Source organism: Entelurus aequoreus, linkage group LG04 (assembly GCF_033978785.1).
Source record: "Entelurus aequoreus isolate RoL-2023_Sb linkage group LG04, RoL_Eaeq_v1.1, whole genome shotgun sequence".
In the NCBI taxonomy this organism is placed as follows: domain Eukaryota; kingdom Metazoa; phylum Chordata; class Actinopteri; order Syngnathiformes; family Syngnathidae; genus Entelurus; species Entelurus aequoreus.
In genome coordinates this window covers 6,020,399-6,046,416 of record NC_084734.1, presented here as the reverse complement: position 1 = coordinate 6,046,416, position 26,018 = coordinate 6,020,399, and the positions used below count along the sequence as shown (strand labels likewise).

General features: G+C 39.0%; 1 protein-coding gene across 8 annotated transcripts in view; it reads right to left on the bottom strand.

The window, feature by feature from the left end:
- The window catches only part of LOC133648226 (catenin delta-1-like), a 39,389-nt gene extending 19,787 nt beyond the window's left edge, over positions 1–19,602 (bottom strand). For 6 of the 8 annotated variants that reach the window (XM_062044101.1, XM_062044106.1, XM_062044107.1 and 3 more), the window contains exons 1-2: positions 19,351–19,473; positions 18,591–18,735 (exon numbers count right to left, since the gene is read on the bottom strand). The gene's annotated coding sequence lies outside the window, so the exon portion shown is untranslated. The other 2 variants (XM_062044104.1, XM_062044109.1) reach the window with 2 other exon arrangements.
- Positions 19,603–26,018: the final 6,416 nt, after the last annotated feature.

Here is a 26,018-nt window from a genome sequence, read left to right as displayed (position 1 = left end):
TCAGACAAGTTGTACAAACAGGCGAGCAATTTTATTAGGAAGGCTGGTTTTTAGGCGCACAAGACAACAATGCTGTGATGGAAGATGTAGACAAAAGTACAGTACCTCTTGAGTAGGGCAGAAATCTAAATCACAATTAATTGAACCCTTTACCTCAATTTCAACCAATGCACGATTATTCCACTCATCTACTCCTCTACTATTTGATCAATGTCACACTTATTGTGGCCAAACAACAAAGAATCCTAACGGGGTTCAAGCTGCTCACGTTGTACTGTTGACTGAGTGATTCACTTTTCTGCTTCCGTGTAGCGGACTGAATAGGATAGTGTTACTTTCCTGCTGGGTTTCTGGTAGACTTCATATTTTGCGACATCTGGCTTCCTACATGTAACAACACAATCCGTACTGTATTCCAAGGTGATGGTGCATTAGTAGAGAGACAATCAAAAAGGAGGGAAAAAAGAATCAAAATAATACAGTTTGTCTTTGGTTAAAAGATTTGAGTGAAGTTTTAAATATTTTTCGATTAATCACAGAGCCATCCTTTCTTCAGTGATGATTTTGCAAGACTCTTAGTTACAAACATAATCAATTGTAAGGACTCAGATTCAGTCAGATTTGGATAATCATTCCGTAGTGTGGTTCACTTGGAGCACAAGCCGCTTGAAGCCGTACATTTTTGCCAACAAAAAGGAAGCTGGCTTCCATTATTATTTGTCTGCATGGTCCGCTGGGAGTCGGGTGATAATATTATGCTAGTAGGTCCCTCACTTTCTTACGTTTTGCCCTGGACGGCTTGTTGTCAGCATAGTCCATGTGACACTGCTGCTGCCGAGGTGTAATCAATATTATGCCTTGTGAATCGATATTGCAAAATGAAAAAACATATAGATCCATCCATTATCGATCAAAAGGATTTTTTTACACAGCACTAACTACAGGGAACACAGCGCTTCGTGTGTTTGTAGCTTTAATGGTTATTATCTTTGTTTGTCCATGCCTGTCTCCAAGTTGTGCACTTTATCCTCTTTTTACATTGACACCAACTCTGCACTTGTCCAACATAGTAGATGTCATCATATACAACAACATAACATTCAGGAGTGGGATGGGAGGACATAAAAGTTAGCAGCACTAGCGGAACGGTCTTGCGTAGGAATGGGAATCGACAACTGGTTCTTGTTTAGAACTGGTGTTCTGTCCATAACTGCTACACATCAATGTCTGCTACCAAACACTAGCTACTGAGCAAGCACAGAGGCAAATATTTCACATATTTACCTCTAAACAAAATACTCATTTAAAGTAACCGCCTCATATGCAAGCAAATAGAGGTTTTAAATGATGTTTCTTTTATTGTATCTTCTGACCAGCAAGCATGAAGACAATTTGTAGTGAGATAGTTTACATTGTACATTGACAGTTAAGCACGAAGACAAATACAGCGTGAGGAAGTTCACACTGACGCAAACAACGGTATAGCTTACATTTTAGTTTTAATCACTGTTTTACGCTACTGGTAGTTTTTTCCGAGGAAGCAGCAGAATTCAACAGAACACCGGCTTCCAGTGTTTTGATTCCTTGGAATCATTTGCCAGTTTGGCTAACGATTCCCTTATCGATTCCAGAGCGTGGAAGTGGAAGAGAAGCCAGAGAGGTATTCACGGGAAAGCATTAGGAAAATAATGGCAACACTTTCAAAGTGGATAGTTCATCAAAAAGGAAAAATAGTACCACACAGAGAATGTAAAAACTTAGAATGAATGACACGTTTTCAATCCTGTCTGAGCCGGACGTGAATCTCCACCAGCCTGTCATGTTAGCACCGCATTGTAAAATATGTTATTATGAACTGTTAACATGAAATTAATTCAATACTTATCATTCAAATCGTGACGAAAGAGTGTATAACTGGCAGGCTGCATTCCTCCTCTCTGTCTGAGAATTGTTCTGCACAGTGGAGACACCGTAATTATTCAGATAAAGCTTATATCCTTCCTGAAAAAAACAGATATACTTATTTTTCTGCAAAATCGTTAATATGTATAGCTGATGGTTGCACGGAATCGAAATGTAATTGGAGTTAGGGCTGGGCGATATGGCCTTGTATTAATATCTCGTTATTTTAAAGCCATGTCACGATACACCATATATATGTGGATATGTTTAGTCCATGTCACCATACACCATATATATATGTGGATATGTTTAGTCCATGTCACGATACACCATATATATGTGGATATGTTTAGTCCATGTCACGATACACCATATATATGTGGATATGTTTAGTCCATGTCACCATACACCGTATATATGTGGATATGTTTAGTCCATGTCACCATACACCATATATATGTGGATATGTTTAGTCCATGTCACCATACACCATATATATGTGGATATGTTTAGTCCATGTCACCATACACCATATATATGTGGATATGTTTAGTCCATGTCACGATACACCATATATATGTGGATATGTTTAGTCCATGTCACGATACACCATATATATGTGGATATGTTTAGTCCATGTCACGATACACCATATATATGTGGATATGTTTAGGCCATGTCACGATACACCATATATATGTGGATATGTTTAGTCCATGTCACCATACACCATATATATATGTGGATATGTTTAGTCCATGTCACGATACACCATATATATGTGGATATGTTTAGTCCATGTCACGATACACCATATATATGTGGATATGTTTAGTCCATGTCACGATACACCGTATATATGTGGATATGTTTAGTCCATGTCACGATACACCATATATATGTGGATATGTTTAGTCCATGTCACGATACACCGTATATATGTGGATATGTTTAGTCCATGTCACGATACACCGTATATATGTGGATATGTTTAGTCCATGTCACCATACACCGTATATATGTGGATATGTTTAGTCCATGTCACCATACACCATATATATGTGGATATGTTTAGTCCATGTCACGATACACCATATATATGTGGATATGTTTAGTCCATGTCACGATACACCATATATATGTGGATATGTTTAGTCCATGTCACCATACACCATATATATGTGGATATGTTTAGTCCATGTCACCATACACCATATATATGTGGATATGTTTAGTCCATGTCACCATACACCATATATATGTGGATATGTTTAGTCCATGTCACCATACACCGTATATATGTGGATATGTTTAGTCCATGTCACCATACACCATATATATGTGGATATGTTTAGTCCATGTCACGATACACCATATATATGTGGATATGTTTAGTCCATGTCACGATACACCATATATATGTGGATATGTTTAGTCCATGTCACGATACACCATATATATGTGGATATGTTTAGTCCATGTCACCATACACCATATATATGTGGATATGTTTAGTCCATGTCACCATACACCATATATATGTGGATATGTTTAGTCCATGTCACCATACACCGTATATATGTGGATATGTTTAGTCCATGTCACCATACACCGTATATATGTGGATATGTTTAGTCCATGTCACGATACACCATATATATGTGGATATGTTTAGTCCATGTCACCATACACCGTATATATGTGGATATGTTTAGTCCATGTCACGATACACCATATATATGTGGATATGTTTAGTCCATGTCACCATACACCATATATATGTGGATATGTTTAGTCCATGTCACCATACACCATATATATGTGGATATGTTTAGTCCATGTCACCATACACCATATATATGTGGATATGTTTAGTCCATGTCACCATACACCATATATATGTGGATATGTTTAGTCCATGTCACCATACACCATATATATGTGGATATGTTTAGTCCATGTCACGATACACCGTATATATGTGGATATGTTTAGTCCATGTCACGATACACCATATATATGTGGATATGTTTAGTCCATGTCACGATACACCGTATATATGTGGATATGTTTAGTCCATGTCACCATACACCGTATATATGTGGATATGTTTAGTCCATGTCACCATACACCATATATATGTGGATATGTTTAGTCCATGTCACCATACACCATATATATGTGGATATGTTTAGTCCATGTCACCATACACCATATATATGTGGATATGTTTAGTCCATGTCACCATACACCATATATATGTGGATATGTTTAGTCCATGTCACGATACACCATATATATGTGGATATGTTTAGTCCATGTCACGATACACCATATATATGTGGATATGTTTAGTCCATGTCACGATACACCATATATATGTGGATATGTTTAGTCCATGTCACCATACACCATATATATGTGGATATGTTTAGTCCATGTCACCATACACCATATATATGTGGATATGTTTAGTCCATGTCACGATACACCATATATATGTGGATATGTTTAGTCCATGTCACGATACACCGTATATATGTGGATATGTTTAGTCCATGTCACGATACACCATATATATGTGGATATGTTTAGTCCATGTCACGATACACCGTATATATGTGGATATGTTTAGTCCATGTCACCATACACCGTATATATGTGGATATGTTTAGTCCATGTCACCATACACCATATATATGTGGATATGTTTAGTCCATGTCACCATACACCATATATATGTGGATATGTTTAGTCCATGTCACCATACACCATATATATGTGGATATGTTTAGTCCATGTCACGATACACCATATATATGTGGATATGTTTAGTCCATGTCACGATACACCATATATATGTGGATATGTTTAGTCCATGTCACGATACACCATATATATGTGGATATGTTTAGTCCATGTCACGATACACCATATATATGTGGATATGTTTAGTCCATGTCACGATACACCATATATATGTGGATATGTTTAGTCCATGTCACGATACACCATATATATGTGGATATGTTTAGTCCATGTCACGATACACCATATATATGTGGATATGTTTAGTCCATGTCACGATACACCGTATATATGTGGATATGTTTAGTCCATGTCACCATACACCGTATATATGTGGATATGTTTAGTCCATGTCACCATACACCATATATATGTGGATATGTTTAGTCCATGTCACGATACACCGTATATATGTGGATATGTTTAGTCCATGTCACCATACACCGTATATATGTGGATATGTTTAGTCCATGTCACCATACACCATATATATGTGGATATGTTTAGTCTATGTCACGATACACCATATATATGTGGATATGTTTAGTCCATGTCACGATACACCATATATATGTGGATATGTTTAGTCCATGTCACCATACACCATATATATGTGGATATGTTTAGTCCATGTCACGATACACCATATATATGTGGATATGTTTAGTCCATGTCACCATACACCGTATATATGTGGATATGTTTAGTCCATGTCACCATACACCATATATATGTGGATATGTTTAGTCCATGTCACGATACACCATATATATGTGGATATGTTTAGTCCATGTCACCATACACCATATATATGTGGATATGTTTAGTCCATGTCACGATACACCATATATATGTGGATATGTTTAGTCCATGTCACGATACACCATATATATGTGGATATGTTTAGTCCATGTCACGATACACCATATATATGTGGATATGTTTAGTCCATGTCACGATACACCATATATATGTGGATATGTTTAGTCCATGTCACCATACACCATATATATGTGGATATGTTTAGTCCATGTCACCATACACCATATATATGTGGATATGTTTAGTCCATGTCACCATACACCATATATATGTGGATATGTTTAGTCCATGTCACGATACACCATATATATGTGGATATGTTTAGTCCATGTCACCATACACCATATATATGTGGATATGTTTAGTCCATGTCACGATACACCATATATATGTGGATATGTTTAGTCCATGTCACGATACACCATATATATGTGGATATGTTTAGTCCATGTCACCATACACCATATATATGTGGATATGTTTAGTCCATGTCACCATACACCATATATATGTGGATATGTTTAGTCCATGTCACCATACACCATATATATGTGGATATGTTTAGTCCATGTCACCATACACCATATATATGTGGATATGTTTAGTCCATGTCACGATACACCATATATATGTGGATATGTTTAGTCCATGTCACGATACACCATATATATGTGGATATGTTTAGTCCATGTCACGATACACCATATATATGTGGATATGTTTAGTCCATGTCACCATACACCATATATATGTGGATATGTTTAGTCCATGTCACGATACACCATATATATGTGGATATGTTTAGTCCATGTCACGATACACCATATATATGTGGATATGTTTAGTCCATGTCACCATACACCATATATATGTGGATATGTTTAGTCCATGTCACGATACACCATATATATGTGGATATGTTTAGTCCATGTCACGATACACCATATATATGTGGATATGTTTAGTCCATGTCACGATACACCATATATATGTGGATATGTTTAGTCCATGTCACCATACACCATATATATGTGGATATGTTTAGTCCATGTCACGATACACCATATATATGTGGATATGTTTAGTCCATGTCACGATACACCATATATATGTGGATATGTTTAGTCCATGTCACCATACACCATATATATGTGGATATGTTTAGTCCATGTCACCATACACCATATATATGTGGATATGTTTAGTCCATGTCACCATACACCATATATATGTGGATATGTTTAGTCCATGTCACGATACACCATATATATGTGGATATGTTTAGTCCATGTCACCATACACCATATATATGTGGATATGTTTAGTCCATGTCACGATACACCATATATATGTGGATATGTTTAGTCCATGTCACGATACACCATATATATGTGGATATGTTTAGTCCATGTCACCATACACCATATATATGTGGATATGTTTAGGCCATGTCACGATACACCATATATATGTGGATATGTTTAGTCCATGTCACGATACACCATATATATGTGGATATGTTTAGTCCATGTCACCATACACCATATATATGTGGATATGTTCAGTCCATGTCACCATACACCATATATATGTGGATATGTTTAGTCCATGTCACGATACACCATATATATGTGGATATGTTTAGTCCATGTCACGATACACCATATATATGTGGATATGTTTAGTCCATGTCACGATACACCATATATATGTGGATATGTTTAGTCCATGTCACGATACACCATATATATGTGGATATGTTTAGTCCATGTCACCATACAGGATATATATGTGGATATTTTGCCTTAGCCTTGAATGAACACTTGATGCATATAATCACAGCAGTATGATGATTCTATGTGTCTACATTAAAACATTCTTCTTCATACTGCATTAATATATGCTACTTTTAAACTTTCATGCAGAGAGTGAAATCACAACTAAGTCAACTCAGCAAAAGTGTATTTATGAAACAGTTATTAAGCAGTGGCACAAACATTCATGTCATTTCCAAACCGAAACTGCAAGATTGTCAGAGACATTTTAAAACAAGCTATTAGTGCACTTTTGTGCATGATGTCACTAAGATGACATATCGAAACAACACTAAAGTGCACTTTTTGTACAGAACGCCACTACAATAGTTAAAAACAAATAAAGTGCACTTTTGTGCATGATGTCACACAAGATATTTCAATAAGTGTCACATAAAAATAAGCTGCATATCAAATAGTGTATGTCCTACGGTGTTGATGTGGAAATAGTTGCTTTGGCATTTTGTTGGTGTGGCACCGAACGGAAATGTTGACATGCACAGTTTGAAGCACTCTTCATTCTCTAGCGCAGGGGTGTCAAACATACGGCCCGCGGGCCGGAACCGGCCCCCAAGGAGGTTCGATCAGGCCCGCAGGATAATTTGAAAGTGGAAAAAATGCATAAAAGACATGGAATTAATATTTTAAATTCGCTGCAATTCATGGATTATCCGCTAAGGGGCGCACTCTTTCCATCAGATTAGAAGACAAGCCGCATCACTGAGACAGACTGAAAACAGCAGACGGTATCAATGCGCCATCTGCTGCTTGTTACGACGTTGTTAATACCTTGGTCTCTACCTCTCCGCTACACCCTCATTAGCCAAAATGTCGTTATCCAAACGGAGAAAAGTAGATAAGGAGTGTAGAATTTTCAAAGAAAAATGGACCACGTCCTATTTATTTACAGAGATGCACGGAAAACCTTCGTGCTTGGTGTGTTTGCAACAAGTTTCGGTATTGAAGGAATATAATATTCGACGCCACTACGAGACTCATCACAGCGAAAAATATGACGGCTTGCAAGGACAACTGAGAAGAGATAAGATTAACAAATTGCTGGCGGGTCTGAGGAAACAGCAGTCAACTTTCATCCAGAGCCGAGAAGTCAGTGAAGCAGCGGTAAAAGCCAGCTACCTAATTGCTAGCGAAATAGCATTAGCATCGAAGCCGTATTCCGACGGTGACTTTGTTAAACGATGCATGATGAAGGCGGCTGAACTTGTATGTCCCGAGAAGCGACAAGCTTTTGCCAATATTAGCCTGACGAGGAATACTATAGCAGAGAGGATTTCGGAACTATCGGCAGATTTAGACAGTCAATTGAAACAGAGAGTTAAGTCATTTATTGCATTTTCCGTGGCAATTGACGAGAGCACTGACATCACAGACGTGGCCCAACTGGCCATATTTATTCGAGGAGTTGATGAGACATTGACTGTTACTGAAGAGTTTCTTGAGTTGGTGCCAATGATGGACACCACAACAGCCGAGGACATTTTTGGCTCTGTCGTTGCTGCATTGGACAGAGTTGGAGTGGACTGGTCCCGCGCTGTCAGCCTGGCTACAGACGGCGCGCCATCCATGGTCGGAAAGAAAGCAGGTGTCGCGACAAAGTTCAAAGACAAAGTACAAGCCCTTAATGGAGGAGGTCGTTTCTGGACATTTCACTGTATTTTGCACCAGGAGGCATTGTGTTGCAAGTCGCTGAAAATGGACCACGTCATGGAGGTGGTTGTTCGCACTGTAAATTTAAATTCAATTTAATTTAAAATCACTCTGCTTAGTTTGTAAGGTGTACGCAGGGATTACATTTAGATTTTATATGCGTATGTGTAAGTGGTTTAAAAATTCCTTTCTTTAAAAGTCTCATTTAATCTTAAAGTGCATTACTATATTTTTCAGTACCAATTAAAGTTTTGTGCCTTTGTACAATCAGTGGGATCAGTTGCAATGCATATTTGTGAATGATAAAAGTAAATTGCACATTTGTCTAAGGAAATATGAGGTGTTTCATGAAATGTTTTGTAAAAGGATAGTTCATTAAATTTCAATATTTTCCTAATGTTCTTGGGCTTCTTTACACCAAAACAAAGGAAAGACATGATATTTTGGTTATTTATAGCAGAGTATGGTATAATTTTAATGGTCCGGCCCACTTGACATCTCCCTAGGCCGTATGTGGCCCACGATGCGAAATGAGTTTGACACCCCTGCTCTAGCGGGTGACTTTTCAAATGATGCTACATTAGCAGTGCTGCTACTTTTTGTAGCAACGCTTTTGCCGCAAAAATGTTCAACATCTTCCCGCTTGAAGCCAAACCACCGCCAGACGATGGACCCCCTGCTGTTTTTCTTGGGAATTAATTCTTCCTCCATTTGTTACCAGATTCGCACCTTCTCTCTCGTATTACCACTCGCACCACACCGCTAGCATCACAGCTAATGTTACCATGTCGCTACCTGTCTGTTCGGCGTGTGCCGTTGCTCACGTGACGTGTGTAAGAAGGTGTGCTTGTTTTAAGTCTCTGTGAGAAGGAGAGACAAGAAAGAGGGAGAAACGCATGCAGTTTAATGCCCGCAGCTAAAAGCAACTGCGTGAGAACGTATACCGTATTTCCTTGAATTGGCGCAGGGAATATAGTATTCGCACGTCTAGAATTACTGCCGGGTCAAACTCGTTTCTCAAAATAATTAACGCATGCTTGGCCTTATCGCCGGTTTATTATTGAAGCTGGATCAAATTCGTTTCGCAAAATATTAATTTTATTATCGCATGTCTATAATTTTCGCCGGGTCAAACTCGTTTCGCAAAATATTTAGCATATGGCTAGAACTTCCACCGGGTCAAATTCGTTACGTCACGAGTGACGCATCTGTCCTCCTTTTCAAAATGGAGGAAGCTGATTTCAGTAGTTTACTATCGCACAAAGGAAAAAAGATAAAGAGCTTTTCAGTAGGATTTAAGGTTCAAGCTATTGAATACCGGTACAGTATGCTAAAGAGAACAGTAAGCAGCTATGTTTTATTAATATACCGTAGCTGCGTGTGTGAAATACTGTATAAGTCATTAAATCACTCCCGCCTCCTGGTGGTAGAGGGCGCTGCCGCGCTAGTGATCCTTCTTGCGACTTCCTGTACTGCAGAAGAAGTGAACACACGCAGCAAGAGATTTATTTTTTCCCTCTGCCTGAACTTCTAACATGGAGGATCACATACAGGTATCTAAAATAAAACAGTTTTCTAAACTGGACTTTCAATCGAAGCAGGAGGTAATAATTAAAGGAATATCTCCATCGAAACAGAGACTTTTAAAACTGAAGAAAGAAAATAAGGAAGACTTCTATAAACAAGTTATCGATGCTTTTGGTCAGAAGGAGCTGCAAATGGACTCCATTTATAAGTACAGGTAAGACCATAATAACGTTTTTGTTAATTAAATGTGCTTTTCATGATGGTATGCTTACATCACACTCAAAGCGCACGCCTAAATTTTATGGATTCCTTTTGGTAAACGCCGGAGTGAGAAGAGGTTTTAAAATAATTACCGCATGCACGGCCATCCCGCCGGTTTCCGGTAAACGCAGGTGTGACAGGAGGTTTTAAATTAATTAACGCCCCTGCGGCTATTCAAGGAAATACGGTACTCCAATATCACCATATAGTCATTTTCTATAATCGCACAGGGACAAACCCGCGATATATCCAGTATATCGATATATCGCCCAGCCCTAATTGGAATCGTTAAAATTTTAACAATTCTCATCCATAGTCCTGCGTGAGGTGATGGCCGTCAGGGGCAGGTCCCAATCTGTGTCATATCCCCGAGAAAGCAAACTTTTCCTTCATAGTGTCATGACACCACGGACCTTAAAAAGCAACCATTGTAGTACAAAACTGTAGCAGACAAGGGAGATGACCGATTTTTTTGGTGATCATTAACAGGCTCTAGGGACAGACCTTCTCAGGATGTTACAACATCCTTACAAAGTCACAATTTTGCACAGTAGGGGAATTTTAAATAAGAGAGGGTGACAAATAAGTTACAGTTTTAGCTGCCCGGGATGACGTCTGACAAAATATTACCAAACAACGGTTTATCAGTCAAGGTGGAGACAGCTGAGTGTCTCTTCCTGTATGTCTGTCTGTCTAATGAATGAGTCAACACACCAAGAAATCCATGCTTGGGGGTGTGCTCAGTGCGGGAAAAGAGAGGAAAGCACGATGGTGTGATGAGAAAACAAGGAGTGGCTTTGCAAGCTACAAGAAGAACCAGAAGCACTATTCGCGTGTGAGGTAGCAGATGATCAAAAGAGCACGTCACGCAAAAGCCCCGGAGCGATGACCTTCCACCTGAGTAGAATACATGCTATCCAGTGCCACACATGCCCATTTATGGTCACAACCAGGAGTGGGCTGCTTTTGTACCCTGCAGACAGACAGGCAAACAAATCAGACCAGCAGAGAGACTTGGCCAGAACAAACGAAAAAGGGGAGGGGCTGAGGAAGATAAGTAAAGTTGAAGTAAATTAAAGATAAAACTAATCTGGCATTCCTAACATTGTCTTCTATCAATTAGGCCCAACAGCCCACCCACTCATGCACAGACAAACGACCTTAGTGTGACCAGTTCACCAAACATTAATGCTACAGTGGCTCCTGCCATATCTCAACCCAAGACCAGAGTAAACAATCATCGTTAGCTACACACTATCTTTTTCACTAATGAGCATAGCTGTCATTCACACTAGATGAATTGTAAACAGTGATATTTCCTGGGTTGTTGTTGTGTGTTGGTACAGGGAACACGCAGCTGTCTGTCGAAGGAGAAGATTGGCGGAACAATGAGAAGCTTGTGCAGCCTGGAGCATGAACTACGACAAGAGCGAGGCTGCACAGGAGTCAAGCGTGCAGAGCTGCATCCATGTTTTGTGTGGCTCAGACTTCTCTATTCCGCTTTCGCAGGTGTTGGTTTTGGCCTTGGAGGTTGGCGGCCATTATCACCGAACAATGAAAACAATTGCTGCTGTCCCACTGCCACCCCGCCATTCCCCTTCCATCCACTTCCTGACAAACAGGATGTTATGAATTCGACATCAGAGATGAATGTGAGCGATGTGAGAGCTACCGCGGAAACCCTCTTCCGCTTGGTGCATATAGGCATCAACCATCAGAGCGTGTAGCGTGCACACTCGCTTGCTACTCGTGCTCCAACTGTAGATCATGCAACCACAAAACACTTCTTGTTTCTAATATTGTTCTCATATTATTAATTTCTGTTCTGCTTTCATAGAAGAAGTGTCAGAAGAAGCTTGGCATTTTAACCACTGACTAATGTGGATTTTTTCTTCTTCTGTGTAGACACAGATTGTTTAATCTTTATATAAACGACATTGGTAAAGTTACAAAGGACTTAAAGTTAGTTTTAAAATACGTCCTGGGCCAAAAATCACTTCATATTCTCTACTGCTGACTAGTGTTACATATCTGACTTATTGTGCAGAAATATGGGGAAATAACTACAAATGTGCGCTACATTACGCTACGTTAACTGTGTTACAAAAAGATCAATTAGACCGATACATAATGTTGGATATAGAGAACATACACTTTATTTATTGAGTCAAAAATATTAAAGTTCGATGATTTGGTAAAATTGCAAACAGCTATAATGATGTACAAAGCAAACTATATAACCTGCTACCAAAGAATGTACAACAATTCTTCTCTACTAAAGAGGAGAAATATAACCTTAGAGGAAAATCTAATTTAAAACATTTATATGCGCGTACAACACCTAGAACTTTTAGTATATCAGTATGTGGAATTAAATGATGGAATGGATTAATAAAGAAGTTCAACATTGTACTGATATGATCCAGTTTAAGAGGTTGTTCAAATGAATAGTGCTTACAAAGTACAAAGAAGAAAAATGACGAGAAATGCTTTCAACCTTATTGAAAATAAGATATTCTTCATCTCAGTATGTTAATAATGACTGACTTAATTATATATTACAAAACTGTTGTATTACTCATTCACGGATGTCATTTTACTATAAAAAAGTCAGTAAATGAATGTATATATTTGTAAACGCTCTGAAGTGGGAAAGGGGTAGGATTAAATAAACTTTGCCTCTTCTTACTCCTTTTCAGACATGATGTAAAGTGAAATGATATGAAATTGTGTGATGTATTATGCTGTAAGTGTGTTCATGTTCCAAATAAACTAAAGAAAGAAAGAGACTCATGACCCTCCTTGCAAAGCTGGCGTAATACAGTTGATCAAGAGGCATTTAGGTAGAAAAGCTTAAAGAAATAGTCTTGATTGTTCAATATTTGAGTGCATGTTACTCAGCTATTCAGACAACAATGTCTATGTGTTGAGTAATTCAAAAAAAGGAATACTATGAGGCTTTTCCCTGCGATGAGGTGGCGACTTGTCCAGGGTGTACCCCGCCTTCCGCCCGAATGCAGCTGAGATAGGCTCCAGCGTCCCCCGCGACCCCGAAAAGGGACAAGCCGTAGAAAATGGATGGATGATGTTTTTCCCTCTACATTGAAAACCCTTACTTGTGGTCTACATCACATTTAATGCTGGTGCTTTGGTCAACATTTTGCATATATTGTGTTTTACAGACCATCTTCAAGCCGCTTTCTGACAGTCTCTTCAGGATACGCCATTTTGTGGGCGGACGTTTTTACACACAAAAGCCCTCCTACAGGTCAAGCCCCCTCCTACAGGCGTCTCCACCCCGTCAGCCATGTTTTATAGCTTTCATACAAAGTAATGATAAATGGGTTATACTTGTATAGCGCTTTTCTACCTTCAAGGTACTCAAAGTGCTTTGACACTATTTCCACATTCACCCATTCACACACACATTCACACACTGATGGCGGGAGCTGCCATGCAAGGCGCTAACCAGCAGCCATCAGGAGCAAGGGTGAAGTGTCTTGCCCAAGGACACAACGGACGTGACTAGGATGGTAGAAGGTGGGGATAAAGTCTACTGATAGATAGGCTATGCTACTTTGTATTAGAAATTGCAACAGCAGAGGATTTTTACCATGCATGTGCATGTACAAGCCAGTCTGCCTCACAACAAGAGAATAGAGAAAAAGAAGGAATTTATGGACTACAACCGGGTAAAAATGGCGGACTTCCGCAAAGCTCTTCAGGCAAACCTGTGCTGTAGAAATACCTGCTGAGGTAACTAAGGAAAAATATGTGACTAAATTCATTTGGAGCATGTCTTGAAGTAGGCAAGATTACAGATGAATTGTTAACATCTGTGCCATGCCTCAATGGTTTGACTTCAAATTTCATGGAATTACGGAAGATCTCGAATACACTAAAACTTGTGCCAACACTGGAAATGATTAGATTAACAGAACCAACCAGCATGCTTGTACAAAATGTGGCACCGAGTACATTGAACATATCAACCTCTCCATTCATAAAATATAGAAATGTAAACTTCAAGCCACCTTAAAAATGAGAAAGTGAATGAGGCAATATTTTGATGACAGCTCAAAGTGGTCAAAATGTCAAGCAGGGGATTTTAAAAAAGATCAAATGCACACTTCTCAAACATCTGATCGCACCACGAGTCTTATAGTTTCACCCGATTGTGACCAGTCGGCATGACTCACTCAGTCCTGCTAGACCACATCCGTCATTGTACACATTTGAGCAACAAGACTGCCTTTTGTCACCTTAAAATCACTGACCATTGTGCAATAAATGCATTATGGAAAAATAATTAGCGATTGCTCATCTTTTTGCAAACTTGCTGGTGCGATTCCACTAGCACTGGGTGAAGAAGAGCGTGGCTTGTAATGGGATTGAAGAGTTAGCCCCCTAATCCAGTGAGTTCCACGCAAACATACATGTTCATGTGCACACACGGACATTAGCCCCCTTTGGCTTAACCTGGACACCTCATGAGAGCAGACAATTGGGGAGCAAGCATCAACAATCAGACAACTAAAAGACACACATTTAGTCAACTAAATAAGGAAACATAATAGTTATTAGTGGTAGATGTTTACTTTTAGCAGCTCTCTGTAGGCTAAATGTTCCATGAAAAAAAAAGTTCTGGAAAACAACATTTTGCTTTTTTTTTTCCGCAATTTAAAATGAAAACAGTTGTACTTTATGTACAAAAAGCAAAAAAGGGTCAGGGTTGTGGTTTAGGTTTTGAATATCTACGGCACAGGTGTCAAACTCAAAACCCGCGACATCATTTTATCTGGCCTGCAAACCCCTGGAAATGATACGTGTCAATAAAGTACTTTATATTTTCCTCAATAAATTTAATTTATTTTTTCCTTTTGACAGAAAAAATATATGTACTGCTTGAAATTCCATACCTTTTAAACCTTAATAGTATCCCATATTGCAACAAATATTACAGTATATTATCATACTTTCCAAACATCTTTTTGTCTAAATAAAAATACTTAACTTTACAGCAAACTACCCATCAAATTAATACAAATGACAATACATTTTACATTGTTCTTTACAGCATATTACTGTAAATTGAAAAAAACGACTACTGTTTTTTGCGTTAAAATTCTGTTGACTGAGCTGCCAGTTTTTGACTGTAAAATCTACGGTTGTTTTTAAACGGTGTATTACTGTAAATGGAAATATGGTACATTTGTTTTTACAGTAGAAAAACTGGCAGCTAAGTTGGCAGAGTAAAAAAATAACTTGTACCGTTTTCCATTAACAATATAATGCTGTAAAAACCAATGTCAATTTAACAGAAAAATTCTGGCAACTAAGCTGCCAGCTTTTTCGGTAAAACCCCCCACAAAGAAACAGTGGTACTGTTTTTCCATTTACCGTACAATGTTGTAAACCCCCCACACCCCCAAAAAACACTATTTTACAGGAACATTTTGTAAATGTAAAGATCTTACTGTAAAATCGACAGTCTACTTAAAACAATTGATATAATTATTAATTAAATCCTTCGGCAAATGCATACATTACTCGCTGTTACAAGCGATGGTAGCCATAACTGCCATGTGGCCCTCAATGAAAACCAGTTTGACACCCCTGCTCTACGGAGTCTGCATGCCTTATGCGTGCTTGCCTGGGTTATCTCGGAGTACTTTTCTCCCACATTTAAAAAAACATCCATATTAAGCTAATTGCAGACTCTACAGTTTTCATTTAGTGCAACAGAGTGTGAATGTGTCTATATGTGACTGACTGGCAACCAATCTTCAAAAACAGCTGGAATAGGCTACAGCTCACTCCAGACCCTAAATGGATTGACGGACTGTTATCTGTTACTTAACCCTGGCAGGGCACAAACAATAAGATCATATACTTCTAGACAAAAGATTGTAAAAAGAGAAGCGGCTCATGCTGTTACACTTTGACAGTTGTGTTTGATTAGTTGAGGGTCACTGCTGACAACTGAACAAAATCTGTTTTTATCATCTGAGAAATATTCCTGTCAAAACGGGATCTGGAAATGATCATTGGCACGTTCATTTCATCTCGTATTGACTATTGCAATTCTCTCTTCACTCTTTTCAACAAGTCAACGCTAAAGAGACTTCAGCCGGTACAAAATGCAGCTGCCAGACTTTTGACGGGTGCACCCAGAACAGCCCACATCACCCCAACTTTATCCAGTTATTGGCTTCCAGTCAAATTCCGCATTGACTTTAAAATGTTAGTCCTGCCTTTCTGTGCATTGCATGGTGGGGCCCTTCAATACATCACTGACTTGTTATGCCCCTACTCTTCAGGCCAAGATCATTTTAAAACCCTGGCATTCCAGGCTATAGCTCCCAGACTCTGGAACAACTTGCACCAGTCCCTCCGTGACCTTGAGCGTGTTGCCTTTTTTAAGAAACATCTGAAACCTTCTTTTTAGTAAAGCTTTTAGTTAATGCACCTTTTAACTGTCATTTTAATCCACTCTGTAGGACGTTGGCCCTGTTGTTTTAATTAAATTGTTGTTTTACCTCACCTATGTTTTCTACAGCGCTTTGTGATATTATCTGTGAAAAGCACTTGATAAATACAATTTACTTACTTAAGCCATGTCTACACTAAGTCGGATAACCCCTTAAAAGGGATCATTATTTAGCCTAAGCCCCGTTTCAGCCACACTAAACCAGCGTTTAAGGTCCCCCTCCTCGGACACATTTTTACACGGGTAAGTGCGCTGTGTATTTATTGAATCTCCGGCTCTTAGCTTTGTATGGACTCATTGATCGTTTCCAAACTGAGTTCGGAGAGGAAGTGACGCCAGAAATACCGCGCCCACGCAGGAAGTGACATCAGAAAGAACACGACACAGCCAGCTTCATAATAAAGCGGCTTCGTAACTCGGAGCTAATCACTGGCAATATGGAGGCGAGTCATCCAGACATGCCCGTGTTTGTCCTTCTTCTACATGTACAGACGCTTGTAGCAATCACACATGAATACTTTAATAGAAGGAAACGCGCGATTGCAGCTATTTGGGATACAACACATCTCAGACGGCAAGAGAACTTACCGAAAAACTTTGTCCATTTGTGGAAGGAGAGTCAATGAGAATGCGGGCTCCCGTGGATGTGATAAAAAGGGTAGCGTGTGCTTAGTATTACCTGGCCGTCGAGGGAAGACTATGGGAAACGGCGAATGCATTTGGACTGGCAAAGCAGACTTATCAGTTATTCTCCGCCACGTATGTCACGGGCTCAACGTCGAGGTCCAGAGTATATGAAGTCAGCAAAAACGAATGGAGTGTCCTGACCAGATATCTAGATCCAGAGATTGATTGTTGTCAAATGTTCTTTGTCACATGGTGTGCTTTCACGTGTTTTATTAAAGATTTGATTAATATATGACGGCTCAGGTGTGATTCACTACAATAGGGCCCCACAGCGCACTGGAGTCCAGTTCATTGAAATACCACAATACCGGATGTTGTTCAGATAAGTTATATTTAAGAACTTGCATACAAAGCAACACCGAAGGTGACTATGACGTGTGCATTTTCCCACGCATGTGTACCAGGTCGCGTTGCGCCGGCGGACGGAGGGAGGCGGGGGTCTTAAACGGTAGGCATTGTTGTGTGTGGACATGGATAGGTGGGATTGATCCTGGATAACCTTACGGGGCCTGCCTTACTAATCTCCAACCAAAACAAGTTAGCACAGCGACCCACCCAACAGGTTCACCACCCCCAAAGAAACATGGCAGAAATGTAGATTTCCATGTTACCTGACAGTGCAATCCTGGAGGGGGTCTCCTTCAACAGTGCAATCCTGGAGGGGGTCTCCTTCAACAGTGCAATCCTGGAGGGGGTCTCCTTCAACAGTGCAATCCAGGAGGGGGTCTCCTTCAACAGTGCGTGGTCTTCCTCGTCCTGCAGGCGCAGGAAGGCGATAAAAGCGATTGAGTTAAAAAGCTGAAGTCACATGATCCTCTTTGAAGGCAGCAGAATGTTTGTCTTTGCACTCTCAGCCAATAGCAGGGCTGCTTCACCAATACAACTCTCGTCCAGAGACACTTCTTTTTTTTTAAACGACTCACGAACAAAAGAACACCGCCAAGCACGACGTCGTACCCGGCTCCCACCGAGATAAATGACAAGGTTGGACATGGAATGAGGCCGACTTGAGTGGAATGCTGGCCCCGCACTAGTGTGACCTGGTTCCGCCCGTCCTGCCTAGTTAGCATCACATAGCACGGCGAGCTAGCCTTAGCATAGCCGCGCTGCGCTTTTCGCCACGCCAGCTTTTCCGTTATTTGGGTAAAGGTAGCATTGCCTAATGGTATGTAAGTGTGTTTAATGTGCGCACTGTGGTGCCAAATAAACAAATAAAAAAACCGGGTTGAATTTAGTTAGCGAGCTATTGCGAGGGGGGGAGGGGAAGGGGGGGGGGGTCCCTCGATGGCTATCTGACCACTCCTTTTATCAACGCTGCAGTGCACGCACTCTTTCCCGCAACAATTTAGCAGCGTTCCCACATGTGCTTACCTAAGTCTTAGACGACTCTCCCCGTCCGACTATTCCGTTTATTTGTCTGCTCCTCCCTTGGCGTGTGGGTCAAGCTCGTTTAGCGGCCAGGCGACATCACAGAGTTTTCTATCAAAGAATGGGGGCGGAGCTTACTTACCGTAAAAGACGCAAGTCCGCGCAAGCCGAATTTGTCCCTGCGCGTTGTCTGCCAGGAGCCACAAGGGACTGCAGCAGCCGCCGTATCTTTCTTTTACTACGCTGATCGTGTTTGTGGGATTTCAAACACTTTAAAGTGTCCGCCTCTCTCCTTATTTCTCCTCCCACATGAGCTCACGCTGATGTCATTTCATTGATTGCCCAAGAACAATAGCCTGGGAGGAAGCCTGGAAATACACAACATTCCACAGCCACACGACAAAAAAATAAAAACTTGACACAACAATACTACTACATTCAACTATTATAATGAGATAAAAGGGGCTATTCTGTGCAATTATCTTTCTCTTAACAAAAGCCAAAAGCAGTGAAGTTGTCACGTTGTGTAAATGGTAAATAAAAAGAGAATACAACAAATCATTTTCAACTTATATTCAATTGAATAGACTGCAAAGACAAGATATTTAACGTTCCAACTGGAAAACTTTATTTTTTTGCAAATATTAGCTCATTTGGAAATTGATGCCTGCAACATGTTTCAAAAAAAGCTGGCACAAGTGGCAAAAAAGAGTGATAAAGCTGAGGAATGCTCATCAAACACTTGATCAGGATGATGTCTGGAGTCTCTTCAACTTGACACTAAATAAAAGGAAGAAAAGCCAAATATTCATACAAATAATAACTACAAACCCCAAAAGCAGTGAAGTTGTCACGTTGTGTAAATGGTAAATAAAAAGAGAATACAACAAATCCTTTTCAACTTATATTCAATTGAATAGACTGCAAAGACAAGATATTTAACGTTCCAACTGGAAAACCTTTGTTATTTTTTTGCAAATATTAGCTCATTTGGAAATTGATGCCTGCAACATGTTTCAAAAAAAGCTGGCACAAGTGGCAAAAAAGACAGAGAAAGTGAAGAATGCTCATCAAACACTTGATCAGGATGATGTCTGGAGTCTCTTCAACTTAAAACGAAATAAAGGGGAGAAAAGCCAAATATTCATACAAATAATAACTACAAACCCCAAAAGCAGTGAAGTTGTCGCGTTGTGTAAATGCTAAATAAAAACAGAGGAAAATGATTTGCAAATCCTTCTCAACTTATATTCAAGTGAACAGACTGCAAAGACAAGTTATTTCATGTTTGAACTGGAAAACTTTTTTTTTTTTGCAAAAATTAGCTCATTTGGAATTTGATGCCTGCAACATGTTTCAAAAAAGCTGGCACAAGTGGCAAAAAAGAGTGAGGAAGTTGAGGAATGCTCATCAAAGACTTATTTGGAACATCCCACAGGTGAACAGGCTAATTGGGAACAGGTGGGTGCCATGATTGGGTATAAAAGCAGCTTCCATGAAATGCTCAGTCATTCACAAACAAGGACGGGGCGAGGGTCACCACTTTGTCAACAAATGCCTGAGCAAATTGTTTAAGAACAACATTTCTCAAGCAGCTATTTCAAGGAATTTAGGGATTTCACCATCTACGCTCCGTAATATCATCAAAAGGTTCAGAGAATGTAGAGAAAACCGAAACCAACATTGAATGCCCGTGACCTTCCATCCCTCAGGCTGTACTGCATCAAAAAGCGACATCAATGAGTAAAGGATATCACCACATGGGCTCAGGAACACTTCAGAAAACCACTGTCAGTAACTATTGGTCGCTACATCTGTAAGTGCAAGTTAAAACTCTACTATGCAAAGCCAAAGCCATTTATCAACAACACCCAGAAACGCTGCCGGCTTCGCTGGGCCTGAGCTCATCTAAGATGGACTGATGCAAAGTGGAAAAGTGTTCTGTGGTCTGACGAGTCCACATTTCAAATTGTTTTTGGAAACTGTGCCTAAAACAGCACAAGGGAGACCCCCGGACTGTTGAACAACTTAAGCTGTACATCAAGCAAGAATGGGAAAGAATTCCACTTCAAAAATGTGTCTCCTCACTTCCCAAACCAAAACTGAGTGTTGTTAAAAAGATGTAACACAGTTACAATTGTAAGTTAATGATTATTTGCAAAAAAAATCTGGTTTGTTAGTGTGAAGATGAAATATCTTGTCTTTGCAGTCTATTCAATTGAATATAAGTTGACAAGGATTTGTTGTATTCTCTTTTTGTTTACCATTTACACAACGTGACAACTTCACTGCTTTTGTGGTTTCGTATTTCCAAACAATTTTGGTGGGGATAAATGAAAATAGCTGACTTTATATTCTGATCCCTGTTCTTGAAACTAACCTAAAATATAAATGCTACACGAAAACTGACACATTTGTTCCTTGTGACCAAAAACCCCCACTGAAAATGACATTTATGATCCCGCATCTATCCTAACGTAAACCTTCACAATAAAGTTGGACTGCTACACCTAAGTTGTCCACCAGATGGTGGTATAATTTCCCATTCAAAGCATGCAGCTAACTTTCGCTCCCTTGTGCTGTTTTTTAATTTTTTTATAAAGGTGACTCAAAGATGATAGCTCAATGTTGGCGGTTTTTGTGCCATTTTACGCATTGAAATCCGAAAGGACGCACATCGCCCAAATCCCGCGAATCCCCGGGACACAAATTTCAAAACATTATTTACCGACCCTGCCTGTCAAAAAACTCCGGTTTGCTTGTATTTTTGATCGATTATCGCTTTCCGTCGGTCTTTTGTTTTGTTTATATTTGTGCCAAAATGTGATTGCCTGCCAAAAATGTATTTCCTTGGCGGAAGCGTGCAGCGCTGGCTAAACCTGCATTGCTTGGCCTGGTGTGTCCACAGACCAACACTTTATCTTCCTGGTTGTTGTAACGCTACGTGTTTGACATTATTTCAGACTTTATTGTGTCCGGAAAAGCACAGTTTGCCTTTTCTGTGGCATTAATGAGATTTAAAGGACTGTTAGTCCCATGTTGAGGTGATAAAACCTCTTTCCTGTTTGGAAGATGCATACAATTGTAACTGTTCTTTCTTCCTGCACGTAATACATATTTATTAAGTGATTGCATGTATTCATTTATGTCAAATGTTCATTAAATGTAACATTGACTGGCAAAAAGTGATTCAGCGTAATATTTTGATATTTACACGCGCATATTTGACTAGAATACACATTACAAACATCAAAATCAAGTACCTACTGTACTGTTTACTTGTTGAAATACCCTTTTTAGATCTAAAATCTACCCAAACGACCACTTTGCTGCTGCCAAAAAGGTATTTCAAGTAATATTTTGTTACTGACAAATCTCTGCATATTTTTACTAGAATAGCCGTATGAGTAGGGGTGTGGGAAAAAATTGATTGGAATTCGAATCGTGATTCTCACGTAGAGCGATTCAGAATCGATTCTCATTTTTAAAAAATTGTTTTTTTTGTAATTTATTTTTGTAATTTTATTTTTTTATTTTTTTATTTTATTATTATTTTTTAAATTAATCAATCACAATACACAGCAATACCAAAACAATGCAATCCAATTCCAAAAGCAAAGCCGAGCCAGCAACACTCAGAAGTGCAATAAACACAACAATTGAGAGGAGACACAAACACCACACACAACAATTGAGAGGAGACACAAACACCACACACAACAATTGAGAGGAGACACAAACACCACACACAACAATTGAGAGGAGACACAAACACCACACACAACAATTGAGAGGAGACACAAACACCACACACAACAATTGAGAGGAGACACAAACACCACACACAACAATTGAGAGGAGACACAAACACCACACACAACAATTGAGAGGAGACACAAACACCACACACAACAATTGAGAGGAGACACAAACACCACACACAACAATTGAGAGGAGACACAAACACCACACACAACAATTGAGAGGAGACACAAACACCACACACAACAATTGAGAGGAGACACAAACACAACAAACAAAAATGAATATTATCAACAACAGTATCAATATTAGTTACAATTTCAACATAGCAGTGATTAAAAATCCCTCATTGACATTATCATTAGACATTTATAAAAAAGAACAATAGTGTGACAGTGGCTTACACTTGCATCACATCTCATAAGCTTGACAACACACTGTGTCCAATATTTTCACAAAGATAAAATAAGTCATATTTTTGCTTCATTTAATAGTTGAAACAAATGTACATTATTGATAAAACATTGTCCTTTACAATTATAAAAGCTTTACTACTCTGCTTGCATGTCAGCAGACTGGAGTAGATCCTGCTCAAATCTATGTATTCCATCAATAGAGTAGATCCTGCTCAAATCTATGTATTCCATCAATAGAGTAGATCCTGCTCAAATCTATGTATTCCATCAATAGAGTAGATCCTGCTCAAATCTATGTATTCCATCAATAGAGTAGATCCTGCTCAAATCTATGTATTCCATCAATAGAGTAGATCCTGCTCAAATCTATGTATTCCATCAATAGAGTAGATCCTGCTCAAATCTATGTATTCCATCAATAGAGTAGATCCTGCTCAAATCTATGTATTCCATCAATAGAGTAGATCCTGCTCAAATCTATGTATTCCATCAATAGAGTAGATCCTGCTCAAATCTATGTATTCCATCAATAGAGTAGATCCTGCTCAAATCTATGTATTCCATCAATAGAGTAGATCTGCTCAAATCTATGTATTCCATCAATAGAGTAGATCCTGCTCAAAACTATGTATTCCATCAATAGAGTAGATCCTGCTCAAATCTATGTATTCCATCAATAGAGTAGATCCTGCTCAAATCTATGTATTCCATCAATAGAGTAGATCCTGCTCAAATCTATGTATTCCATCAATAGAGTAGATCCTGCTCAAATCTATGTATTCCATCAATAGAGTAGATCCTGCTCAAATCTATGTATTCCATCAATAGAGTAGATCCTGCTCAAATCTATGTATTCCATCAATAGAGTAGATCCTGCTCAAATCTATGTATTCCATCAATAGAGTAGATCCTGCTCAAATCTATGTATTCCATCAATAGAGTAGATCCTGCTCAAATCTATGTATTCCATCAATAGAGTAGATCCTGCTCAAATCTATGTATTCCATCAATAGAGTAGATCCTGCTCAAATCTATGTATTCCATCAATAGAGTAGATCCTGCTCAAATCTATGTATTCCATCAATAGAGTAGATCCTGCTCAAATCTATGTATTCCATCAATAGAGTAGATCCTGCTCAAATCTATGTATTCCATCAATAGAGTAGATCCTGCTCAAATCTATGTATTCCATCAATAGACAATCCTTTTCAATCTTGGCAACAATCCTTTTTGAATGGAGAATCATGTTGATATTGAATCAAATCGTGGGACACCCAAAGATTCACAGCCCTACGTATGAGCATTACATAAATCAAAATCAAGTACCTACTGTACTATTTACTTGTTGAAATACCCTTCAAATCCATTTTTGGCAGCAGCAAAGTGGTTGTTTGGGTGGATATTTGCTGTAAAAAGTGTATTTCAACAAGTAAACAGTAGAGTAGGTACTTGATTTAGATATATGTAATGTGTATTGTATGAAATATGCAGAGATGAGATGTGTGAGTGGTCCTCCTCAGCCAGAGAACTTGGATTTTGGGGCGGCAGCAGTAAAGTTTAGATCCATGAAGGAAAGAAGAAAGTGAATGAATGTTTATAACTGAATACATTTACATATGCATATGTCTTTTTTTTAATGAATTAAGTAACGTCACATATGGAATGTGAGATATAATAGGACAATGCATACATTTATCATTTGTTTTCAAACGCTTACAAAAAAAGTGGGAAGCCCAAAAATGTACTGTGGGACCCCATTTTTAGGACCTGATTTTGAAAATTCCTAGCGCCGACACTGAGAGCTGTATGTTCTATCGAGATAAGATGGGATCAACTTTATTTATCCACAAAGGGGAACTTATGTGTGTGCAGTGCAGGTGCAAAACATCCACAAAAATAAGGTGAAAACATGAAAACAAGAAGGAAACATCAAAGAACACAAAAGACGTAAAAAAAAAAAAAGCACAAAGCTGCCACTTCAAAGGTGACATTTCTACATACAGCTACAAAAGTAAAAAAACAAAACAATGACGAACCACATTTTTTAAATAAATAATACATATTGCGCATATATGATTGCACCATGCAGAGACAAACAGCAGCAAAACAAAAACAGTTTTTACACCCAGTGTGTTTGCACTTGACCATTTTTAGATGAAAAACCAGTGGAAGTATGTAACATCCATCCATCCATCCATCCATTTTCTACCGCTTATTCCCTTCGGGGTCGCGGGGCGGCACTGGAGCCTATCTCAGCTACAATCGGGCGGAAGGCGGGGTACACTCTGGACAAGTCGCCACCTCATCACAGGGCAGTATGTAACATACTGGGATTGAAATTGTTCAAATCTCCACAGCATAATTCATATTTTGGTAAACACTTTAGTCTGGGAACATATTCTAAGTAACAAAGACTTCATTTAGAGTTATTTGGACACTAGGGGAACATATAAGGGTTAGGGTTAGGGTTACTAATAGGGTTAGGGTTACTAA